The 23685-nt window shown below is 40.1% G+C and overlaps 1 protein-coding gene across 4 annotated transcripts in view; it reads right to left on the minus strand.

Annotated features, from left to right (window-relative positions):
• Positions 1-23685, minus strand: part of CDH10 (cadherin 10) — a 348546-nt gene that overhangs the window by 134006 nt on the left and 190855 nt on the right. Inside the window, exon 1 of one of the 4 annotated variants that reach the window (XM_081951532.1) lies at positions 22175-22443. The exons of 2 other annotated variants lie outside the window; for them this stretch is intronic. The gene's annotated coding sequence lies outside the window, so the exon portion shown is untranslated. Of the gene's footprint in view, positions 1-22174; positions 22444-23685 lie in introns of those variants that run through there. One more of the 4 variants, XM_081951531.1, reaches the window with a different exon arrangement.

Consider the following 23685-nt stretch of genomic DNA (forward strand, 5'->3'; position numbering starts at 1 on the left):
CAGGGCATCGGTCCCTTCTGCTTGCAGAGTGGCATACCTTGAGAAGAACCTTGGGAGTTGGCTGGACTGGCAAACAGATCGATCACCGGTAGGCCAAACCAGACTGTGAGCTGATGGAAGGTTGCCAGATGAAGATGCCATTCTGTGTGGTCGATGGTCGTCCGGCTCAGCCAGTCCACCCTCACATTGTCCATTCCTGAGATGTGGTCCGCTCGTAAGGAAGCCAGATGAAGTTTGCCCACCTCCTCAGCATCTCCACTTCCGCCATGAGGACCTTGGACCTGGTGCCGCCCTGGCGGTTTATGTGGGCCTTTGTTGCTATGTTGTCTCTAACATGGTGACCCACTATGTCCCTCCGAAAGTGGCGCAAGGCTAGCCTGGCCACCTGTAACTCTAACAAGTTTATGCTCTGTGCTGCCTCTCTCTGCGACCACTTGCCTTGAGTCATTTGCTCCTGAAAATGAGCGCCCCATCCTTGGAGACTCGCGTTGGTTTGACTACCAGCTGGTCTGGCTCTCTGAAGAGGCAACCCTTCATCACTGCTCGCGATTCCCACCACCAAAGGGACTGTTTCACCTTCAGGGGTTGCTTGACACGCCTGGGAAAGTTGCTGGCCTTCGCCCTCTGGATGGGAAGGAGGAACCATTGTAATTCGTGTGCATGCAGACGTGCCCAGGGAACTATGCTTATGCAAGAAATAATGAGTCCCAGAAGTAGAGACAGTGACATGATGGATGCAAGCTGATTCACTCTCGCAGCCCGTGAGTAGGTTGTGAGGTTGCATCTGCGGTCCGGTGACAGGAACACTCAGCAACAGTCTGAGTCTATCAGCGCACCAAGATGCAAGATGCGGATGGATGTCATTAGCTGACTCTTCTCCCAGTTTAACGAGAACCCATGATGTTGTAGAGTGGAGATGGTAAGTTGGACATTTCTGATGGCTTGGTCGGTGGACGCTGATTGAATCAAGATGTTGTCCAGGTAGCAGAGTAGCCGTATTGGACAGGAGCACAGGTGGGCCGCTAAAACTGCCAATATCTTTGTGAAAGTCCTCAGTGAATGGCAGAGCCCTGTACTTGTAGTGTCTGCCGTCGTAGTGGAACCTGAGGAACTTCCTAGGAGACCTGCAAATGGAGATGTGCAGGTATGCTTCCTTCAGATCTATAAAGGTCAACCTGTCCCCTCGTCTCATGCAACCTAGGATTGTCTGCAAGGATTGCATCTTGAAACACTTGTAGGCCAGATGTCGATTTAGAGTTTTGAGGTCCAAGATGGCCCTCCACTCCCGGAGGAGTAGGAGTAGAACCCCTTCTTTTCTTGTTCTACGGGAACTGGCTCTATGGCGTTTATCTGTAGGAGATGTTGAATCTCCGTCTGCATGTGTTCCCTCTTGGGAAGGGATGAGGGGACGGGACACCGGACAAAGGTCCTTGGGGGAAGGGATAAGAACTCTAGAGTCAGACTGTTCTTAATCGTGTTGAGGACCCATGCATCCGTGGAGATCAACTCCCATCAGGTGGTGTATAGTTGGAGACGACCGCCTATGGGAGGATCCCGTTGGTGGTCACTTGGACCGGCTTTAGGGGCAGTTGTTAGAACTGCTGCAAAAGGGACGCCAAAAGGACTGCTGCTGCTGTTGCCCCTTGTCCCTGAAGTTTGTTCTAGCCTGTCCACGGTCATTGGTCTGGGGATAGGATCTCTGATAAGAGGTACCCGCCCCTGAAAGGGCTGCTTCCGAAAAAATGAGCTACCCTTCCTATCTTCCTTCTTAGTGGTGGAAGGAAGTACCTTCCTCTAATCCTTGGTTTCAATTAAGAATTTGTCTAAGGGCTCCCCAAATAATTGGCTGCCTTTGAAAGGGGGAGAAGCCAACTTCCATTTGGACTTCATGTCTGCCTGCCAGTGACAGAGCCACAGCAGATGGCGTGAAGTCACATTGGAGGCTAATGCCCAGGAGACAAACTTGGCCGCATTGAGCGAAGCATCAGCTGAGTATTCTACAGCTGCAATGATTTTATTAAGGTCATGCCTCCATCTGGAGCCTGCCAAAGGGAAATTAGATCTCAATTGCCTCAGCCACAACAGCGAAGCTCTGGTGAAAAACGACGCTGAGGTGGAAGCCCTGATAGACCAAGTGGCCGCCTGGTGGGTGTTGTAGCAGGCTTTCTCTGCCTTTTTGTCCTTGGTTTTAAGACCCTCAAGGAGGTCAGCCGGAAGGACAGAACTAGAAGTAAGAGATATGATTGGGGTATCCACCTGTGGAAGTTGTAACAAATCTTCCAAGTTGCTTTCCACAGAGTAAAGATTTGTATCCACCACGCTAGGGTTAGTCAGGGAACCCGGTTGCGCCCACTGGCACTGAACCACATTGACAAACAGGTCTGGCACTGGAACTAGTTCCTGTGCTGGAGTGTTTTCCTTAAAGAGTCCCTCCTTCGAATCCTGGGATCCAGAGGGGGCAGGGGTCCCTTGGGTAGTAGTGACCAATTGAGTAGAAGCTTTAGCCTTATGTAATATTGACTTAAATACAGAAGGCTGGAATAAGCCAGTGAAGGCAGGCTTATCAGGAGGAGGATTCTCATCCTCTGAAAATTCCTGCTCCTCTACATTGTCCTCCTCTAGGGTGGATTCCGCCATGGCAATGGAGGTGCCAGGAGAAGGAGGACCCTGTACATGATCCCCTTGGGCAGGTTTCTGGGCAGTCTTGGCAGAGGGACCTCTGGAGGCATGGAGCTTCTTACGAATACTAGCCTCAATGCCTCTCTCAATGGCCTGTTCAATGACCTTTTGCCTCTCAGAGGATATGTTGAGACCCTGATCCCCAAGGGGCTTTGATGTCCCTGACCCTCCCCTGCTACTCTGTTGTGAGGAAACCAGGTCCTCCTCAACAAATGAGCAGGCAAATGGACATATTTCTTCCTGGATGGGAGAAGACTCTGGACATCCCAGGGAAGCTGCAGGCAAAGAAACCTGAAATCCCTCATCCACTACTAGAGGAGAACTTTTCCCCCTTGGAGAATCCTGGGGAAAAACCTCCTGAGGCTGGGGTAAGGGACTAGGATCCCTAGATGGCTGTCCAGAGGAAAGGGAGTGTCTTTGGGCCCTTTCAAAGGTCTTTTCTAGAGCCCTATGCCTGCGGGCCTCAGCCTTGGATAAGGCCTTGCCACCTCTGGGGTTAGGAATCCTCTTCCCTTTGGTGCCCTTAATGCCCTCCTCCACCTCAGGGGAGTCTGGCTTACTGCATTTCAATGAGGGGTCTGGATGCTCCTCTGGCACCCTCTTGCCTCTCTCAGCCATGGTGTCTTCAGCTGGTGTCTTCAACGATGCAAACAGTAGGCCTGGCACCGGCGTGAGTTGACAGGTACTGCGCACCTCACAGATGTGTCCTCCGGACAGGAGTATGACCCAAGGGCCAAAGCTCTCCTTAGCCACCCGTTTAACTCTTCTTAGGGAAGGAAGCCTTGCTGGAGCCCCGAACGAAGGCTAAGAACTTCCCTGCGGCAGTCTGCTGACTAGGAGGGAAAAGCGCAGCAAGCAGTAATGGCTGGAATCCAAAGTGCGTGAAAACGGCTTCAAAATGGCCACTGCGCTTCTTCAGGTGATAAGGGAACTGTCAGATGCAATCCAAAGCCTCTGATGAGGTCTCTGGGCGAAATAAAGTCAAACTGACATCTGGAGGGGGGGAAGGAAGCCTCCTGCCGCCCCCGTGCTTGTCAGCAGTCACTGGACAAGTGCCCCGAAGAACCAAAGCTCTGTCAGCTATGAGGAGCCGAAAAGCCCCGAAGTCCTCCCAGCAATTCAACGGAGAGTCAAATGATGTTTAAAAGGGATTTTTTTCTCCTGACTACAAACTAAGACAAAAATAAGAAAACCACTAACTAACTAAGGAGAGTCCCAATCTATTCACCCAAAAACTGAGGAATTCCCCAAAAACGCGTCCAAACTGGGCTGAGTTTTTGAACTGGTCCTCAATGAGGAGAGGAGGCATAGCTAAAAAAGTCAACTCAGTCCTTGGGCAAATAGACTGAATTTAGCCCATGCTTGGACTGTCCAAGCAGCACACAGGAGAACATTCTATCAAGTACACAAATGCATACATGTTTTCTAATCTTTCTCCATTTAAGTATTGGCATTCAATTTTTTTTTTTTTTACCATTTTGCCTATCTCACACTAGCTTGGTCTTTTGATACAATAATTTTCAATTATAGTTCATACTCCACCTTGTTTATGTAATCTACATTAGGGTTTTTCAACCTCAAAAATTTTAAGATGTGTGGACATCAACTATCAGAATCCCAAAGCTCATAAAAATTCAAGGATTGGCTTTTCCACAAATGGGCTTCGTGTGAGTACATACACTAGAATTATAGTCCAAGTATTCTTTCTTCCCCAGTTCACTAACTTTAGAAATTAGTTTTTCACATCATACTGCATTTTATGATCTCAACATATTAAAAAAATGTACATTTTTGTTGATCCATCAACAAAAGAAATAATGTATCTAAGACACAGAATATGAATTGACACCAGCACTAACAAACTTTTATCAAATGAGTAACCTGTTAGGGAATGGAGCTTGTAACAGTACAGACCCCTTGAGTTGTGGTCCACTAGCTAACAGATTTTTAAGAATTAATCAGCAAGATAGGATGCCGTAAAAAATTGTGGATGCCTCTTTACTGAAGATTTTAAAGAAGAGATTGGACAGCTATTTGTCTTGAATGGTATAGGATCTCCTGCTTGAACAGGGGGGTTGGACTAGTAAACCTCCAAGATCCCTTCCAACTCTGTTATTACAATACTTCCATCACACTACAACATTTCCATCTTAGTGGTATATAGCATTTTGCAGCAACTTTCAGCCTTCACAGTAGTGAGATTAAACATTTGTTTGTTCCTTTATGTGATAGTCAGTTCTTGGAGCTTTCTTGAGGAATGGTGCTGACTGACAGGTGGATCAGTTGAAAAGGGAAAGACAGAAAAGCGGCACCATCATTTTGCCTGATGACGACTGCCCCTCAAGTAAAGACACAGAGGGTGCCTAATAGACTTTATTGGATGGCCAGAAATCACTGGAAACAGATAGCCAGGCAGATATTCACCCCCCTGAACTTATACACTATACCACAACCACCATACTGGTTTAGAAAATGGTTTCTGCTAGAAAGGAAATTATCCTCTGAAAAGGACATGAAGACTCTTTCTGTATTTACATAGAAATGCATTAAAAATAATTAAATTAAGGTGTAAGCTGTTTCCCCAATCCCAAATTAAGATGTAAGAAAGAAATATAGCCCATTTCCATTTTAATGTAAGCAATAACAACTAAAGGGCTTATGATTCACTTACTTGAACTTCTTAAAAAATCATGTAAATGAATATGACCAGAATTTTGCCATATGAGTAAAACTGCTGTACTGGCTAGGAAAAGAACTAAGTCAACTAATGTTTAAACAGATGTATTTATTAAAGTACTCCAAGTAAATATATGAAAGAAGCCAGGAGAGAGAAATTTAAAAATCATCAGTTGCTTTCAAAACGAATGTTCAGTAAAATAAGATTAGTTGAATAAACTTCTGAAGACTCTTAAGTATAAGAATATTTTACCAAAGCAGGTACTCTTTCAGAATCTTTTTAAAATAATTCTTAGTCACAGAAATCACTTCTATGTGCTTGTAGAATTTTTCCTAGATATAAGTGATACCAAAAGGGGAAGAAAATTGAATTTATTATCATTAATGTACACCCAACGATAATGAGTAACTCCTCCCTCTGCATATACATACTTGTACAGCTATATTTGAGAGCCACTATGATACACTATTCATTGCTAACTGCTGGTACCCATACACTTTTAGAGACATTTAAATTTAATATACATTAAACATAATATGACTTCATTAGTGGTTTATTACATCCATCCATCTGAATACTAGTGATCCTAATCATGTTTATTACATCTTATTTTAATCCAGCTCTACAGAACATACTTTTCCATGTTGTTTCTTTTAAATAATAATTTCATTCCCATTAAACCAAAGGATATGTCAAAACTACAGTATATGCAATCAAAATCTGTATCTGATAATTAATAAATTAACCTTAGATTTATCTAGAGAAAAATATTCGGACAGGATTCTTTCTGTCATCTCCTCAACCATGGCACAATCATGCATATAATTGCATTTTCCCCCCTGCTATTTTCCTTGTGACATTGCCTCCCTCTCATCTCCAGCCTGTACCTGAAGCAGCTTAAAGTTATTCTTAGCAATTCCAGGGTGAAAATAGTGTTCTCTCTTCTTCCAACACATTTTATAATGTGGGTATATAATCTAGCACATGTCACTGGTGATGTGGCTATTCACACTGTCAGGGCTTAGGATCTGTCTAGCCCCATTTGCCTCTTTCATGCGTCTTTCTGTACGGGAAACTGGCAATTGCATTCCAAAACATTTAGACTTTGACTATAGGAGAGACCAGAAAGTTCTGCAGGAAATCTACCAAACTATTTGAGGCTCCTTTAAGCCCAGGTTTAGCAATCCTTTAAAAGAATAGTGGACCCTTGTTTAAAAAATAAGGGTGGACCTAGCCTTGTGCTATGCAGCAAGTTAATTTAAACTGGGAAGGAGAGCTGTGTTCCGCCTGCTCTGAGTTGCTAGTTCTATAATATGCCATTGGGTCCATTATGAGTTTTCTGCTTATCCTGCTGAGAAGGAGCTTACTGTGGTATGGCCAAACCTTGTACTGATTTTATTCTTCGGAGGAGATGCCATTTTGCCTATTTTATTCTGGCCTCAGCATCCCTAAATGCCATGACGATGGTTTTGACCTTCACGTGCATTCACAAGGCATTCAGTGAAATGAGACCAACATATACAAATTAAAATAAATCTGCCTCATTTCCCATGTAGCAATTGGCTTCTTTTTTCAATGCACTTTTAAATGATAGGTTAGCATAGCTGAGCAGAACATTTTCCACTACATTAGCACATTTGCCAATTCCTAGCGTATACGTCTATAAAAATGTACAGGTGTACATTAAATGAGTCTTGGGCCAAGGCGGAGGGTGTTTTAACAGTGTTATAAAGTTGTTACATGTCATTGCACTACATGTAGTTGTTCTAATATTTATGTCATCCCCATAAGTGTGCAACCCACCTGCAATCCTTAGGAGGGATGCTATTTCAAGGTTAAATTGTGGAAGCATGTGTTATTAATAAAATCCACAGGTTTACTCTTAAATATATTTACATTTACACTGCAAAATTGAACAATGCATTAGGCAGAATAAACAACATAAAAACTTCTGAATATAACAGATGACTGACAGCATAAAAGTCTTTGTTTCTTGTTTTTATGCTGAGGAGACATAGACACATCTCTTTTTTTTTTACCAAGCTTTTAATTATGACCTTAAATGCAGTATTTCAAATGTTTGATTTCATTCTAAAATTGAAAAGTCATTCTATTTACATTTTCTGTTTTTTATTGCTGCAATACATTTCATTTTCCAATGTATAGAAATCAGAATATAAATCTACAAATGAATAGATATATTCTTAGTTAAGATATTTCCTTATTGTTGGAACACAGTTGTCTATTAAAACTGAAACTCTTACTTATAATGGTTAATATTATTTTTGTTTGAGATCTGTGATTTTTTTTAAGGACAATTAACTCTTTAAAAATCAAAATAGTGAATGATTTAAATTTTGTTTCCAGAATGTTAACTTCTACTGTCAGATTAGAATAACTTGTTTGAATTTTGTGTTTTGGTGAACAATGATAGAACATGAAAGTTCTAGTCCTAACTCATATTCTTATTCTTAGTGAGTTTGAAGGATTGGAAGTAACTAAATGAAATTTGAAATCCCCTGAAGCCAATGATATTCAGACATTTCACTGAATATCATTGTCAAGTAATAACATATAAATTATTTCTCCTTCAAAAAAAAAGAAGTTAATTATGCCATGGACTTAACTTCATTTACCTTCCACATCATAATATAGATAGTCTAAAAACGAAAAAAGCTACTAAAACAACTAATAGGTTAGACAGTGACAATCTAAATTACTCTTAAATTTGCCTTAAGATACGAATATACTAATATACTAACTTCAGAAAACACATCTAACACACCTTCTTCCTGCTATTTCCCCCTTAACAACAACCACCCTGTGATATGAGTTGGGCTGAGAAAAAGTGACTGGGAGAGTGACTGGCCCAAAGCCACCCAGCTGGCTTTCATGCCTAAGGCAGCACTAGAACTCACAGTCTCCTGGTTTCTAGCATGTAGCTGCACTTAACCACTATATCAGTGGTGGGTTGCAGGCGGTATGCCCTGCTACATGCATACCGGTGCCTGCCGGAAGCAGCAGCCACCATACCGGAACGGTGCTTTGGAGGGCCCGCCCGCCCGCCCTCGTTCCTTACCTGTATTTGAAGGAAACTGGCCATCTGTGCATGTGCACACAGCATATGTCACCTGTGCAATGCTCCGCCAAGCAGCTGGAGCGTCGTAGGCAGTGAGTGCACATGCTCGCGCAGCACGCGTGCCCGTGGTGCATGCCCGGCTCCCGTTGCAGCATACCAGTTGCAACGGGAGCCGAAACCCACTACTGCACTATATCAAACTCGCTATTTCTGATTACTCTTAGCAAATTTTTAAAAAATTGTATCAAAGAAAAATCATACCAATGCTTCAGATGAAATCTGGGCCTTGACTCTTTAATAAGAGAACAATTTTAAAACAATACAATAATTCATAGAATTACAATGGCAAAAAAAGGCTATATATTTTATGCTACTTCTCACGGTGAATTAAACATTCTAATTACTCTACCCAGCCTTATGGAATCCAATTTGCAGACTATTCCTCAAATTTGCAGTGACCCAGGTCATGAAAAAGTGACTTCATGAATGTTAATGTTACGATAGTTGACTTCAGTCAATAAAATGTGGAATAAAGCTATTTTACATTTCTTTCTTTGAGACAAAAATTTGAAAAACAAATGATCTAGACCCAAATTCAGCATCCAAATCACATATCTCAAATCCATTCAGATTGGGTGGATAATACATTCAAGCAAACACACACAGAGAGAATTAAACCTTGCTGAGTCCTCAAGATATTATTTTGGTATAAAAGGACACAATTTCCAACATACACGGCTTGTTTGAAGCTGCAAGAAGGGAAGTGAGTTCCAAGTTCCAATTCATAAGGATAAGTTAATGTCACACATAGTATTTGAATACTTCAAAGAGTTTTCGGAGTTCACTTTCTCTTTCTCTGTTCCTCACTGTGTGTGACAGACCCAATATAAAATCAGAATTTTATGAAAATCATAAATGATAAGGGGGAATCATCTTTGATCCTTTAAAAAATAATGGAAGAATCTCAGTGAACCCATGCTTTACAACAACTACGCAAGCTACATTGCCTGCCAGTGGCTTCCCAATACAACTCAAGGTGCTGTTTATTACCTATAAAGTGCTGTATGGCATAGGACCTGGATATCCAAGAGATAGGTTGCCTTTGATTGTTTCTGCCCATCCAATAAGTTCCAGCAGAGTGTGGTCCTCCAGATCTCCTCCATTCAATGCTGCTATCTTGAAAGATGGAGGAAGTGTTTTAGAGCTTTCTAGAGTTCCAGAAAGCTTTGAAAACCTGGCATTCATTCCAAGCCAAGGGTTGGTGTTTATTATTTGTTCATTGGTCCGTTTTGTTTTATTCATTTTGTTGTTTATCAGATTATTTTATTTACCATGTATAGTGGACTTGGGAAAAAGCCAGACATTTTGGGGTACAAATGCTTACAATGATATAAAGAATTTTAAAGATTAATATTGAGAAAAAGACAAAACTATTTTTATTGGGACATATGGATAGCCAATTAGATAAGACCCATGGAAGACTGACTTTATGTAAGGTCATAGCAGCATTATTATTATATTGTATGTACAACAAAGGAGGAATGCCAAAATTTTCACAATGGAGGAATAGACTGTGAAAATGCAGAAATGGCAAAACTTATTATTTGGTCAGGGACAAAATAACAAGTATTTTTTACAAAACACCAGAAACTTTTTATGGACTTTTTCCAGAAAAAAACAATGATTTATATATCTGATGATTAAAAAAGGATTCCTCCCTCCCTCCCTCCGCTTTCTGCAACTTTCTTTTTTATTCCTCATATTTTTTTTCTTTACATTTTTTGCCCTTCACTTATGTAAACGTTTTCCAAAAAAATTCTTTTTAAAAAAGGCATCACTGGGAAACAGAGAATTTTAGTCCAACCTGAGACACAACGCCAGCTGGGTGACCTTGGGCTAGGACCTCTCAGCCCTCAAAAGGAGGCAATGGCCAACCACTTCCAAAGAGGTTCCAAAAAAAACCTCTGCGAGTTGTCCACGCAGTAACCAGGAGTCAACATTAACTGAAAGGGTCAAAAAAGAAAAAAGAAAGAAAGAAGCCCCATTCGACAGCAGCATTACAAATGAAGCCTTGCTTGTACTTGGGCTACAAACAGAGAACCTATAGATCTTTTCATACCTATGAAATGCTCTTTTTAAAATGAATGGATGAATACACAAGCTGTTCTTTGTTGTGGTGTCTGCTCTCTGGAATAGTGTCCCTGCAGAGACAACTGTAACTTCCACCCTGACAGATTTTCAGATTTGTTTGTTCTCCCAGGTTTTGGAGTAGGGTGAATTTGCACACCCTGTTGGTTGCAGTCTTTTTTCTTTTGCTATTATTTTAAAGTATTAAGCTGATCAGGGTTGCTTTTGAAGTAGGTCAGAATTTAAATTTAACAAGCAATGCTTTTATCACAGTTATTATAACAAATAATTAAAAGATATGTAATAAATGATGAAAGGACAAAGCTTTTCCAGTTCAATACTCTACTAAATGATTGCACAAAACTATTCCTCGATTTCTGAACTGTTTGGGAATGATGACGTTGCAAAATTGCCATGTACACAGGGATGTGTAATTCTATCCAAAACATGGGATCGGGGGTGGGTTCCATCAGGTTCCATCAGGCACATGCCGGTTCACTCATGTGTGCAGTGCAATTAAAATTGTTCTGAGCATGTGCAGAACTGAAAAACAAGATGGTGGTGCCTATGGTGCCGCCAGGGGAACCAGTTCGGGGGCATGGCAGACCTGGGTTGCTGCCAGTTTCAGCAACCCAGACTGCCAAACTACTACCGGTTTGGCCGAACTGGTCTGAACCAGTAGGAAGCCACCATTGCATGGGATCAATGGGCCATACTGGAATGGAGGCTCTCCTTGACAAACCAGCAAAATGGAGAAAGCGTACAATAAATTACATCAACAGCAAGAGGAAATAAGAATGTTTTGCTTCCATTCCTAGATTTATTGGAAGAAATTGAACCTCTGCTTTTTCTATAAAAAATTGGATCTATGATCTGGTTTTTTTTTGGGGGGGGGAGGATTCCTCAGATACCTCATATCTGAGAAGGAAGACTAGTTATGTGGATCTGAAAAAAAAGAATATACCCCAACTAATGATTGACTGATTCAAAGAAATGTGAGATAGGACATCTGAATAGCCTCATTAATTTTTTTTAACTAATTTAGGGTTGTCAAGTGTAAAAAAAAATCTTCCTAATCCTGAAAGTGTGCGAAGTCTGTGAAAAGCAAATACAAGTTAATTACTGACTGGAGTTTTGTTAGGGTCATCTAATCAAAATTAGCTTCATGATTCTTAGATTTCATGTGTGTCATTTATTAGCTTTAGCTGCACAGTTCTCTGTATTTGTTCAATAGGACTACTACAGTTAATAGGACTACTCAGGTTATTAGGACTAGTTAAGAAAATGGGCACAGCAATGGAATTTAATATCAGATTTGGCATTGGTATGTTGGGTTCTCTTGTTTAACCCATCCATTTATCCTGGACACAACTGTACAAAATTAGAATAATGCATTGATTCAGCAATAGATTGTAGTGGTTTGATTGGAAGACAATATTCCTTCCTTTACCACTTCTTTCCTCCCTTTTTATTCCCACATTCACTACTAGTGCGTGTAAATCTATCATGAACTGTAAGTAGTACCACCCTTTATTTTAAATAAAAGGACACCATATTCATGGTATAGAGTCAGACTTTTCTTGACTCTAATTTGTGCATCATTTTGGGGGTGGAAATAAGCACTTTGGGCATAAATCTCTTCTAATCTGAAAGTATAGTTCACTGGAGATTTTTTAAAAAGTCAAATATCAAGGGATTGGATTAGTTACTTGAGAGATAGGCAAGATATAAATTTAATAAACAAACAAACTGGGGTGCCCAATAAGTAAACACTAAGCTATGTGCTAGTAGGAATGCACGAGCCTTTTCTTAGACTGTCAGTTCCTTTGGATAGCAGATGGAGATAGATATTTTAAATAAAAGAATAATGTGAACCTTGAGCCAGTGATACTGCCGTATGTTTCCCTAAATAATGTTGACATGTTTCCCATATTGGAATTCACATAATGTCCAGTTTGTCAAGATTCCATCTCTCTAGATTAATTACATTAGAAAGGAATATAACCACTGATTTCTCAATAGCTAAGCTGCCATGAATCAAGTACAGCATACCATTTGTCACAAGGTGGTCAGGGAAGCAGAAAAGAGTTCAACATTAGTTCTGTGTAATCACAATATTTGCAGGGGTAGTTGGCTAATCTCTTTAGTTTTGATCAGTCTGTTTTACTTCATGGTCTACGTATGTCAGAATATCATATACTTTCATGAGAATATTCATGTATTTTTAATAATGATGATGAAGAAGATGATGATAACAACAACAACAACAACAACAGTGGTGCTCATGGTGGTGCCAATGATGGTGGAGAGGAGGAGGAGGAGTAAGTCAAATTAATGCAGGCCAATCTGTTACCTACAGAACTCCTGTTCTTGAATAGTATGAAGTCCAAACAATCAATAAATATATCTTTTTTTCACTCCAGCTTTGCTCTGTAGATTGCAAGAAATTTTCACCTTGATTTGAAGGACAAAAATTTAGTTTCCTGTATCCGTTGCATGCAAGTACTTTAAAAAAAAAACTGCACTACTAGTTTGGAGCAAGTAGGTCTTACTCAGATTTAATGTTGGCTAAATGATAGTATCTAATTATGAAAAACAGACATTTTATCAATTTCTTTTACTAGAGTATAGATTGTCAATTAACTCTGGCTTCTGAGTGTTTTTGAATATGTGTGTGTGTGTGTGTGTGTGTACACACATGTATATGTATGTACACACACCTTCAGAAATTCAGTTTGCAAAACAGCTGATATGATATAATTATATCTTGGGTCATAGCTACTCACATGTTCAGTTAACCTCCAGACAATCATATAAAATTATGTTTAAAATACTATGAGGACAAAATAATTCCTTCTCTCTGTTTACACATATCTGCATATATGGGTAAGCACACACACACACACACACACACACACACACACAGATTACACACATAGTTACCTTTTTATCTTTTATCTAAACATGTGATTTGGTTCTTAAATATTATAACAGTTAGAAATGCTATTATGCTGCATTAAGGTCATACAATTTTGAGCAAGTATGTTAAATTACTACTTCAATTCATATGCAACCCCCCCCCCCCCATCAATTGTGCAAAAATAAAGGAAACAACAATGCTTACTTTGGAAAAGGGTTTTCTTTTCCTTCTTTATTTTACAGTAATGTTGGTTGTTGGTTGCAGGGGAAAAAAAACCCCTCCATATGTAATGTTAAAAAAATAAAACTTTAAAAAATCATAAGGTTTGATTTCATGTTGATTGAAATTACTGGGGCTCAGAAAAAATTGCACACTACTAGCATGGTTTAGTTGAGACACTGCTACTTTAATCCTTTCTGTGATAAAACAGCAAGTTAAGCAGAATTTCAAAAGATCCTTCCAGGACATTTACACTGCACCACCAAATTTGTTTTATGAACCCAATATCCGTGAATCTACTGCACAGACAATTTTATCAGGGGTATCAGGCAAATACCAATTTTAAACAGGTATAGGAAATGCTTGTATATTATACATTAAAATTCCTATGGCTCTATTTCATGTCTGTTAGCAGACAGTATGGTTAAAAAAGTGAAGACCGTAGCCATAATGGAACAACTGAAGCTCCACTATGAATTAAAAAAAACCCAAAAAAACAGGTGGAGCTGTCATTACAACATCATGGCTGCCATCTTGACTTTTCTCACTATAACTTTCAGTTAACCCTGCCTGTTAAATAATAATAAAAATAAATAAACTGGATATTAGTGCAGACAGCCATGGAGAAGGCCTTGAAAAGAATATCCAGAAGTTGTTACAGAAATAACAAGGACAAAAGACTTCCTCAAACTCTGGAAAATTGATGAGTTCCTCCTTGACTCACCAGGATATAAGAGGGAGGGAAGGTGAAGTGGAAGCAGATTTGCAAGATTCTGTTGCTATAACCTATCTCAGAGTACTGTTACTGTCTTCCTATGCAGTCAGTTTCTGGATCTCAAGGCAGAATACCTTGTAAGCAGTGGTGGGATTCAAAAAAAAAATTACTACCAGTTCTATGGGTGTGGCTTAGTAGTCGTGGCAGCAGAGGGATACTGTAAAATCTCAATTTTACTGTAAAATCTTCCCTCCCCACTCCAGGGGAAAGTTACTGCAAAATCCCCATTCCCTCCAGATCAGCCAGGACTCGGGAGGCAGAGAATAAATGGGGGCAGGGCCAGTCAGAGTTCTCCAAACCACTCAAAATTTCTGCTACCAGTTCTCCAGAACTGGTCAGAACCTGCTGAATACCACCTCTGCTTGTAAGGCTGAGAATTACAGATAAAATTCTGGAGAAAAAAAAACCCCAAACTATCAACGCTAGGATTGGTAGACTGATGTTTCCTTTGCGACCTCTCTCCCCCACACAATTTTTGTATCTGAATGTTATTAGACTATATAATAAATAAATTGAAATCCATACTAGTTTTACAAGAAATTATTTATTATAACATTAATGATCATCCATTATTCAGATTGTAGCCATGATGGTCCTATATTAAAGACCTATCTGCATTTAAAAAGCTCCTCTTTCTACATAGTGAAAAATTAAGAGAAAACTTTTTTTATAGCAACTCTAAAGTGTTTCTGTTTTGTTTTGCTTTTATTGATGTGGAATTTTTACATACTAATCTGCAACATAATTATTTACAATGTACTACCCACATAACTACAAAATAAATGTGTGTATTCAGCTTTAGGAAACATTACTTGCAAATACCATCAAATAAATCTGTTTAAATCAGTCCTGTACATCAAATAAGGATTATGAAAATCTTAACCTTTCAAAAAGCCTATGAAAGCACTTTTCACCATACCTTCCTGCAGATTTTACTCCACCAGTTGTTGCTAACTCTAGAGGGTGATGCTCATCCTCATTTCAAGGCCATTGAGACAGCATTGTCTGAAGACATTTCCATGGTCATGTGGCCAGAATGAAGTGACGGAGCGCTGTTACCTCCCCCACCTAAGTGGTATCTATTTATCTACTTGCTTTTGCAGGAGCTGGAATGAGGACGGGAGCTCATCCCATCATGTGGAGCTTTGGTCTCGAACCTGGGCTGCTGGTTTTCCAGCCAACAAGCCCAGCATCTTAACCAAAGATGATATTCAGCAGGTTCTGACCAGTTCTGGAGAACCAGTAGCAGAAATTTTGAGTAGTTCAGAGAACCAATACCACCTCTGACTGGCCTCACCCCCATCTATTCTCTGCCTTTCAAGTCCCAGTTGATGGGGAGGAAATGGGGATTTTGCAGTAACCTTCCCCTGCCAAGCCACACTCACAGAACAAGCCACACCCACCAAGCCACACCCACAGAACTGGTAGTAAACATTTTGAATCCCACCACTGACCTTAGCCACTGAGTCACTGCATCACCCTACCTATATAGTACAGTTTCCAGGCATCCTAAATAGTTTTACAATTGTCTTGAAAGTTGAATGTCTTTTGTACATCTGCAGCATAAGTGGGTTGCTCCCGGTTCAGCCTGGATCAGTTGAACGGGTAGTGGCGGTGGCAGGAGGCTCTGCCTACCCACCGGGATGCTTCTGTGCAAGCACGAGTGAACTGGTAGCACTAGAATTTGAAACCTACCTCTGATCTAGAGGTCTATCTGCAAGCCTATCTACAAGTGTATTTTTACTTGCAGTGTAACCTTCGTGGATCAGCAAATGTAATAAAAAAATAAGAGTCACAAGATTACCTTAGATAATGAATGATTTACCACAGCACAAAATAAAAGGGGAAAGAGGGCATAATTGCTTCCTCCTCCCAATCTGGTGCTCTCCAGATGTGCTAGATCACAAGTTTCAGAATCTTCAGCCTCCATAGACATCTTACAACTTGCAATAAAACACACCTAGAGGGTAGAAGATTTCAAAAACATGAAATAGTAGCCTCACGTTTTTAGAGAACTCAGCAATTTTTATAGATAATAAGGCTGTGTGGAAAAATAAGATAAAATAAAAATTACCATTGCAATCCATTCTAAAATAGATATGGCTTATATAGAATAGTTTATAAGATGCCCTTGCTAACAGATTGGTACTCAAATCACACTTCACAGTAGCATTAAAGAGCCTTATCTGGGGAAGGGGAGAAGTTCTGCCTATTCTGATCCAGTCATGCAAGAGAGAAATGGGGGGGGGGGGGGGCGAGGGAGGTATGGATGGTGGGAGGAGTAGAGGTGAAACATATATAAGGCAATCTAATTGGTTGAATTAGAATGTTAATAAGGTTTGATGAAAAGTCTTCACAAACCTAAATTCAGCCCTGGCCAAATGGTTAATAATGAAGAAAAAAGGGAGAGAACAGAATGAAACAAATGAAAATAGTATAAAAACACAATTTGTGAGATGAAAAAAGGTTGTTGTTTTTTTAATTTCATCTTTTCATTTTGTGAATAAAGACCACAACTTAATTACTGGATAATATATCCATTATAGTCCGAGTTTTACAATTGTTTAAACTTCTGTTGGGCAATGACTAAGGCAGCAAATAATGAACTACAATACAATAATTTTGTTTCTGTTTTGCTATAATGTTTCCATGCCAAAAAAAAAAAAGGAATCATGGCAGGATTCTCAATATGTTTTACAGATCTACAAGGCTTACTGGATCACTGTAAGGTGCTTTACTGGAGCTTTGTGTGAAGACTACTGAGAAACAGCAGTAGGTATAAAATATAGCTTTCAAATTGCCAGTGGCTTGATCTGGTTTGGCAGTATATGCCCAATCTGTAATAGCAGAATTGGTTTCTGGATCCAGTTGAAAGTGCTGGTTATCTACCTACCTACCTACCTACCTACCTACCTACCTAAAAATGGATGTGTGTGTGTGTGTGTGTGTGTGTGTGTGTGTGTGTGTGTGATCCAGCATAATTCTGGAACGCCTTGAGCAGTTTCAACCAAACATGGTACATAGATGACTTATTCTCTGGAAAAAATAATAATGTGGGGTTAGGACACCCCTAATACCCTTCAGGGTTGTATTCTGTTAAGATGCAGCCTGTTGTTCCTTAAAATGGCTTCTACTGTACTGCCATAAAATGGCCTCTACTGTATAGCACAGTGGAGTTGCCATGGTAATGGCTTTACAGTACTCCACAAGGGGAATCCCTCTGGTAAGAGGGGAAATACAACATTAGATATCACGTTTGGTCTGGACATTTTCTCTCTATAAATAAATATCATCTAGCTAGCTATAAAGTCCCTTCACTGTTCAACTCTTCAATAGGATTGCTTTCTCCAAATAAAGTATTCTTACATGCTATTCCCTTTATCTGGGACAATGTTTCACAACCTTTGGTCTGTAGACCGCTGAGTGGCTGTGATGTCATTCCCAAGGGGCTTGAAGAAATGTTATGATTTACATCTTGAGTTAAGTCTTGGGAGTTCATGGACATGGTCTGTGGCCACAAAAGGTATTTAAAGGAGTTCCATGGAGAAGAAATGGTTGAGAACCACTAGTCTGGGGGATGGCAGCACAGAGAGAAGCTTTCATTTTTGCCACTCCAAGTCTTTGTAAGTCTCTTACTCTTTAAGAGAAGACGGCTCTTCCATAGTAATCTTCCAAAACAAGGGAAGGGATTCATTCTTGTTGAGCCTTTGGTAAGTTGACAAAATGGCAGTTGTTATGTTTGTCCCTGGAGTTTGTCAGTTCTATGTTTTTGGCTATTAAATGACTTCGTGATCTATAAATTTATGGTGATTTTAGACTTGGAGAATGTATTGATATTTTATTGTTGGGAGCTGTCCAAAGTCTGGTGAAGCAGAAGGCATATGAATAATGCAAATATATAAATTACACACAAACACACACACACACACACACACACACACACACACACACACACACACACACACACACACACACACACACATATATATATATATATATATATATATATATATATATATTATATATATAATTTATATATTTGCATACCTACCTACCTACCTACCTACCTACCTACCTACCTACCTACCTACCTACCTACCTACCTACATACATACATACATACATACATACATACATACATATATATATATATATATATATATATATATATATATATATATATATATATATAATTTATATATTTGCATACCTACCTACCTACCTACCTACCTACCTACCTACCTACCTACCTACCTACCTACATACATACATACATACATACATACATACATACATACATACATATATATATATATATATATATATATATATATATATCAGCAGCAGGAGAATAGTCTCAATATATTTATTTTTATAAGTTGAATCAAGTATTTCCTTGAGACAGAATGCAAATGTGGCTACAATTCTGGAGTAGAAACATGAAGGCATGAATCATTTGTACCTAGCACACTTATGCTTCCATGGAATTTGTGGAATTAAAAGCTATATCCCCATAATTCCAGATGCTATAATAATGCATTTTATTTGTTTGTAGATGTACAGTATATTCCAACTAGGTTCCAGGAGGTCAAGGTGGCACTCGGAGTACTTCTACAATCTTATGAGTTTGGTTGACCTGAAATAATGATGCATTCAAAGCCATGTAGTGACTTTCCATAGCAGGGGGAGGGCACGGTATCCAGGTTCTCACAATCCTAGTCTAAAAGCAATATACCGTATCTTTTTAAAGCTGCATGAAAAGTTTTCAAGCCAGCTTAAAAATCACTGATAGTTCTTTACTAGACTGTTTTCTTGCTCAAAATCTAGTCCTTCAGCAGCAAGAGTACAATATTAATTAGCATCATTGCATCTATTACGTAAAAAGATTCCAGTTCAGCTCTATTAAAATTATAATTTACATATTTTCTCTGAATCAATCAATCTTTTCCCTCTTGCTTTATTTGTCCCATTCCTGCCTGCCTTCCCCTGTGCCCAATTGGAGATAAATACAGCACTATGATGCAGAGCAGTGAGGACAGTGATGCAGTTTAATGAGGAAACTGGATACATCATATAAAATACTTCAGCTACTGATCATTAATCATTCTTTTTTAAAAAAAGAAAAGAGGTCAGTATTTAATATGAACATAAAGCACACTTCTTACACTTCTTTTGTGTGACTTGCTCAGTGTTTTTCCTCACACTTGTCTGACCCTGTGTGCAAATGCTGCAGCCTAGTGGCATTACAGAGCACAGACAATTATTACGATTTGAATTATTAGCATTATAAAAATACATAGAAAATAAATTATCTCAGAGGGGAAAAAATCAGACAGCCAACAAGAGTAAGGCTTCGTGGTTATTTTCGTTCTTTGGGATATCTTGTTTAAAATCAGGAAATGGCTTTCTAAGTACCAGAAAAGGTTATCATTTTTAAATTAACCTTTTCTCTCTTCTGTACTTCAGTTGATTTTAAAAAATGAAGCAATTGTCTTTCTTTCTTTTTTTGACCAGCCATGTTCAGTACCAGGGCTTTTTGAATTAACTTTAATATCAAATTTATCTGACTGATAATAAAAGAGCAATATGTCCTCTGTGTATCTGGAGACTATGAGTCTTTCAGTTTTATCTCCTTTTCTTAATAATAATATAATACAGATCTGCTCTCAGCACCTGATTCTGTTTAAAGGAATGCATTCTTTGGAAAAATTCTGCACACCTTTACAGCACTAAAGGACACTACAGAATAAAAATGCACACTGTACTCTCCAAGTATACCTGCACACAATATTTGACTGTTCACACAAAATCTAAAAATCTCCCTCACTGAAACTCATCCACAATCCAAATATATCCACATAAACTAGAGTGAGAAGGAACAAAATAAAATGAGTGAAACACAAACTAGAGGATCTTTATTTTTTTCTACAATTCTCACACACCTCATAGACAAATCATATCTTATTTGCAAAGCATGCAACACAATTTGATTTGACATCAAGCCCAATTACAATAAATTTAACTGTATAATTTTAAAGGCTAGGTTGAAATTCAAAACCAGTTTTTTTCAACCCTCAGGACTGAACTTTCACATTAGAAACACCCACCTTCAGTCAAGTGTGCACAAAGGGGTCAGTTTCATTGATTAAAATAGGTTTGAGATGAAAGGCTTAGCTTCAACAATTTGATTCATGTTCTGAATCACACTGTTCCTCCCTACTCACCAAATAATGCTGCCATTTTTTTAAGCCAGAGAAAGAGTCCCCCCCCCCCCAAGCAAATGGAACTTGTCCTTCTCTGTTTCTCTAAATATTATCTGCCCTCATCCTCCTCCCTTTCCGATCTTTTTCTCTCCCCCGTTTTTTTTTGGGGGGAGCAGAGAGGTGATGGATATTAGCATAAATATCTGAAATGCAGACAGCAGTAACATAAGCTCAACAAAGTTTTCACAGCAGATCATTTTAGAAAAAGGCTCAACAAATAGCAAGTCAAAATCTGACCAGTTGGTTATGTAAATATGGAACCATCTACCTTATAAATGCAAATACATTCTTCTATCTTCCTCTTTTTAACCATCCAGAAGAAAATGATGGACCTCAAAGCATTTCAAAACTAATGAGCTACAGTTTTGAAAACAGACTCCCTCCTCCCCCCCCCATTGTAAATCAGGGATGATGCTCCATTGAGATGGACAATACCAACCTGGCTGATAGTTCAGGTACTACTGTTTGTTACTAAGCACACATGCTGTCAGTTGGTGACCTCCTTGATGCCGTAAAGCTCTGTTTAGCTCAGATAGCTACAGCTGGCATTATAATGCACAATCATTTGCTGTAAATTTTGGAGCACGGCACAGAGCAGCTGACAAAGCGACCAACAGTGACTTGCTAGGAGCACAGAGGGGGACTCGCACCATGCTGCATTTATTTAACACCACATCAAATATGGATTTTATTGCAGCAGGGACAGTGAAGGCAGACACAACTTGCTTTCTCTCTTTTTGTGGGTTGTAAGTCTCTGATCACGACATGGGATGGGTGCCTTCTCAACCTTTGGCTGTGTAGCTCTTTACAAATGCAGACAGATAAGTTGAGTTTCTATGCTTCAAATACTCCTGGAGCATTTTGAAACATAATTTAACCCAAATATATGGGGGTGGGGAGAAGGGGGAGATTTACGGTAGCCTCAGAACAGAAACAGAAAACCCCTAAGGGCAATCTTCTATAAATGATGCAGTGAGTTCCGACACATATGTTTGCCATTCATGCTAAGCCCAAGATAAGGACTAGAGGATGAACGGTTAAGCTTTTACAAATGTTGCCTTGAGAGTTCTCATCCTCCACCTTTTTCACAAAAAAATGAAATACGTTCCTGGGTTTGTTTTTTAGTTAGTTAGTTAGTAGGTAGGTAGTCTTAAACGGAAAGGTAGGGATTCATCGGCAGTTCTTTTGACTAGCTTCGCAAACTGCCCATTTGAAGCAGCTCAGTTTAAGAATACAAGGCAACATGCTCGAGCAACTTCGGGTTTGAAAGGTTCTTTCTATAAGACCGACCGAGCGAGCGAAAGTTACCCCTTTTATACCCCTGTGGTTGATAGAATAGAACACAGCACCTGGGGATGGGGGAAACACCCCCACCCCCCGCAGATACAACTCCTATGCCCTTTCCACTACAAAGTCAAAGGCAAGAGATTCCTACCTTTTGTTGTGAATCGAGTCGTGTCCTACCGAGGCGGCAACCCCCGAAGTCCCGGACTAATCTTCCTCTTTATTTCCCGCTTATTTTGCCCTCTTCTACCCTAAGCCGACTCGAAACGAATTCAAGCGTCTTCTGCGAGCATCACTTAACTCTGGACAGCAGGGAAAGCGGCGGAGATGGGAAGCGGGGAAGAAGAAGAGGAGGAGGAGGAGGAGGAGGAGGGAGGGAGGGGGAAGCATTCGCTGGCTAGCTGGCTGACTCGTTCGCTTGCTCGCTCGCTCTGACTGGCTTTCATTCAGGGAGCCTGATTAAAAGAAAAAGAAAGAAGAAGGGGGGGAAAGCCACCACTCAGGAGAAGAAGAGGAGGAGGAGGAGGGAGAGAGAGAGAGACAGAGAGACAGAGAGGGAAAGGTCCTGCTGAGAGAACTGCAGCCCTTGCTATGGGAAGGTTACAGAAACTAGGAGAAGAGCTGGCTTTCCCAGGGATTTGCAAGTGAATGTGTGGGAGGGATACAAAGAGGGGGGGGGGGCTTTGCCTGGAAGATTCGCTCCTCCTGTTCCTGACAGAAGGGGTCTCTGTGCTTCAAGTCCAAGGTAACAATCAGCCCCGTCCGCTCTGCTCGCGGTAAACAAGACACAGTCACATCAACACCACTTTCGGGCTTGGTGGTTTGTTTGGGGTTTGTTGTGGGGGAGAATGGGCAGAGGCTGTCTTTCTGAAACATTTAATTTTCCTCTCTCTCTCCCTCTCCCTCCCTCCCTCCCCACCGGGAGACTGCAGCACTTTTTTCCTCGTCCCATCTATTGTCAGGTGACAAATTAAATTATACTCTTCTCGGAGGTGATACCAGAAGAAATTGCCTTTACATTTTCCTGCCGGGGGACTGGAGAGACAGGGCAGCATTTAACTGCTGCTCGCTTTCAGCTCTCTCGCGCCATAAAATAAAAGGGAGCAAAGCTATTATGAGATACTGATCGTGCTGGATTCTTTCCCGGAGACTTCTACAGAATTTAAATGTTCAGGGCTACTAGTAGTGAAATCGCTTCTGCAGAAGCTAAGCAAAGCGAAAGTCCTAATGTTCGTTTCCTGCCTTCCTAGCGATCCGGCGTTTTTGTCCCAGCCGATCTCTGGCATCACATGTGTATATGTGTGTGGATAACATTGCTTGAATTGCTGCCCTTTACTTTGCTGTTCTGCAGATGTCATCCTTTGCACGCATTAAATCTGGAACAGTTGAGGCTCTCTCATACTACAAACTGGGCTGTGCACAATTCCTCTTGGTTCAGACTGGACAAAAGCCTCCACATTTTTTTTAAATTTTGGGGTTTTTTGTGGGGTAAGTATTTTGTGCTTTTTAACACATGGGAATGTGCTGCAACAGTCCCTTAAGAGTAAACCAAAGGATGTCAGTATTGCTCCATCCAATCTGTGCTTTGAGAAAGGTTTGGTGGATGCACTTAAACACACACACACAAAACAACAACAACAACACTGCTTTCAAGTACGAAAA

The sequence above is a fragment of the Natrix helvetica genome (genome assembly GCF_964273705.1).
Source record: "Natrix helvetica genome assembly, chromosome: 4".
Classification (NCBI taxonomy): Eukaryota; Metazoa; Chordata; class Lepidosauria; order Squamata; family Natricidae; genus Natrix; species Natrix helvetica.